The 3237-nt window shown below is 40.4% G+C and overlaps 1 pseudogene; it reads left to right on the forward strand.

Annotated features, from left to right (window-relative positions):
• The window catches only part of LOC102810644, an 8471-nt pseudogene extending 6143 nt beyond the window's left edge, over positions 1–2328 (forward strand).
• The last annotated feature ends 909 nt before the right edge of the window (positions 2329–3237 follow it).

Below are 3237 nucleotides of genomic sequence, written 5' to 3' on the forward strand. Positions count from 1 at the left end.
TTAATGCACCAGACTGCAAAGCTGTTTGCACTTCAAGGTCAGTGGTTCAAGCTCACTAGCGGCTCCTCAGAAACCCTTCACAGGGTCACTATGTGTTGGAACTGACTCAATGGCACTTCACAACAACAACATATATGTGGAGTCCTGGTGTAGCACTGTGGAAAGCTGGGTTATATGAAGAAGGAAGTGGCATCAGGTTTGGAGGAAGATTCATTAACAAATTGTGATATGCAGATGATACAACCTTACTGACTGGAAACAAAAACAAAAAAATATTTACTGATGAAGATCAAAGACTACAGTTTTCAGTATAGGTCACATCTCATTGTAAAGAAAACAAAAACTATCCTCACAACTAAACCAATAAGTAGCATCATAAGAAACAGAAAAAAATATTGAAAATGTCATTTTACTTGAATCCAAAATACGGAAGCAGCAACCAAGAAATCAAGTGGCCTCTTGCATTGAGTAAATGTGTTGTAAAAGACCGCTTTAAAGTACTAAGAAGCAAAGATGTCACTTTCAGAACTCAGGTGTGTCTGAATCAAGTCAAGGTATTTTCAATTGTTTCCTATGCATGCAAAAGCTGAAAAATTAACAAGTAAATCTGAGAAAGAATTGATGCCTTTGAATTATGATATTAGTGAAGAATGCTGAAAATGTTAATACTGTATACTAGAGTTCTGGTGTGGCGCTGCAGGATAATGTGATAGAATGCAAGGTGAGCAGTTCAAACTCACCAGCCATTTCTCAGAAACCCTATACAGGGCTGCTATGAGTCAGAACTGACTTGACAACACTTAGCAGCAACAGCAACCAGAAGAAGGAACAAATCTGCCTTGGAAGGTATAGAAGCTCTGTAGATGCAAAGATGTAGAGATTTCGTTTCATGCACTTTGAACATATTATCAGGAGGGATCAGGCCCTAGAAAGGACATCATGCTTGGAAAAGTAGAGGGTCAGCAACAAAAGAGGAAGAACTTCCATGAGATGGGTTGATATAGTGCCTGCAGCAATGGGCTCACAATGACTATGAAGATGGTGTAGGACCATCTTAGTCTTTGATCTTCATCAGTAAATATTTTTTTGCTTCCAGTCAGTAAGGTTGTATCATCTGCATATCACAATCTGTTAATGGATCTTCTTCCAAAGCTGATGCCACTTCCATCTTCATATAACCCAGCTTCTTGGATGATTTGTTCAGCATACAGATTGAATAAGTATGGTGAAAGGACACAACCCTGACACACACCTTTCCTGATTTTAAATCATTCAGTCACTCTTTGTTCTATTTGACAGCTTCGTTATATGTTCAGGTTTCTCAAGAGCACAATTAAGTGTTTTGGAATTCCCATTCTTTTTCATGTTACCCATAATTTGTTATGATCTATACAGTCAAATGTCTTAATATAATCAATAAAACAGAGTTAAACTTTTTTTCTTAGTTAGACTTCAGCCAGGATCATCTGACATCAGCAATGATATCCACATCTTCAGTTTAACTTTCTCTGGCAACTCCATTGGTGTACTGCTGCAACCGTTTTTGAATTATGTTAAGCAATAATTTATTTGCATGTGATATTAATGATATTGTTTATTTCTGTATTCTGTTGCATTGCCTTTTTTCATTGAAATGGGCACAAATATGAATCTCTTCCAGTCAGTTGGCTAGGTAGCTGTTTTCAAATTATCTTGAGCCTAGACAGCTGCCGCAGATGACAGAGGGGGCAGGTCTTGCTGCTCGATGGCCGAGGACATCTACTGGGCCGCCTGGCGGCCATTGTGGCCAAGCAAGTGCTGCTGGACCGGAAGGTAGTGGTCGTGTGCTGTGAAGGCATCAACATTTCTGGCAACTTCTACCGAAACAAGTTGAAGTACTTGGCCTTCCTTCACAAGCCAATGAACACCAACCCATCCTGAGGCCCATACCACTTCAGGGCCCCCAGGCGCATTTTTTGGCGGACAGTGCGAGTTATGTTGCCCCACAAGACTAAGCGTGGCCAGGCTGCAATCGACCGCCTCAAGGTGTTCAAAGGGATCCCACCCCCCTATGACAAGAAAAAGCCGATGGTGGTTCCTGCTGCGCTCAAGGTTGTGCGACTCAAGCCCACTCGGAAGTTTGCTTACCTGGGTCTTCTAGCACACCAGGTGGGTTGGAAGTATCATGCGGTGACCACCACCTTGGAGGAGAAGAGGAAGGAGAAGGCCAAGATCCAATACTGGAAGAAGCAGCAGTTTATGAGGCATCGGAAACAGGACGAAAAGAACTTGGAGAAGAAGATCGATAAATACATGGAGGTTCTCAAGACCCGTGGACTCCTGGTCTGAGCCCAATAAAGACTGTCGTTAGTTCCTCAAAACAAAACAAAACAAACAAACAAACAAAAAACATGATACTTTCATGTGAGTGCTTCCAGTGTTGCTTCTGTTTTATTGAAACAGCTCAATGTTATATTTATATTTATGTTATATATAGCACCTTTTCCCATCATAGTATAAGTGGTTGTTGCTGTTGTTGGTAAGTATTGCTGAGTCATAGAGAACCTGTGTAGGGTTTCTTCTGAGTGGCTGGTGAGCTTGAACTGCCTACCTTATGGTTCAAACCGACTTTGCAGTGCAGTGCATTAACCCACAGCATCACACCAGTATAAGTTGTTGTTGCTGTTAATTGCCATTGAGATGGTTCTGACTTGTAGCAACCCTGTATAGGGTTTCCAAGAAGCAGTTGGTGGATTTGAACTGCTGAACTTGAGGTTCGCAATCTAGTGCTGATCTTACAGCAGGACACCAGGAATCCAGTATAGGTGTACAAATGGTAGAGTGGATTGATTGTTCTTTCTCTTTTGGAATAACAAAGTATCCTTTGGAAAGATAGGGAAGGTGCAATTTTCTTGGGGCTCAAGGACTTGATAGATTAGGGGAATGTGTAAGAAACGTTTCAAAACAAACTACATATAGTGATTACTAGAATAAATGATAGTGTGCCCTGTTTACCTAAATGATCACCTATGTTTCTTCCTACACCCATTGGTCCCAGACACATTCAATTTATAAAGAGAGATGGTATAGTTTAACAGAGCATTTCCCAAAATGCATTTTGTTAAGATATACAGGTATTTACTTAAACAATTAAAAAGTTCAACAGGAAATGCTGCTGAGCTAAATACAATTAAATTTTTTGTTGCTGTTTTTGATTGCAGGAATTCACAGAAGTGTTTGTTTGTATGTTACTTGTAT

The sequence above is a fragment of the Chrysochloris asiatica genome, unplaced genomic scaffold, assembly GCF_000296735.1.
Source record: "Chrysochloris asiatica unplaced genomic scaffold, ChrAsi1.0 scaffold00006, whole genome shotgun sequence".
Lineage (NCBI taxonomy): Eukaryota > Metazoa > Chordata > Mammalia > Afrosoricida > Chrysochloridae > Chrysochloris > Chrysochloris asiatica.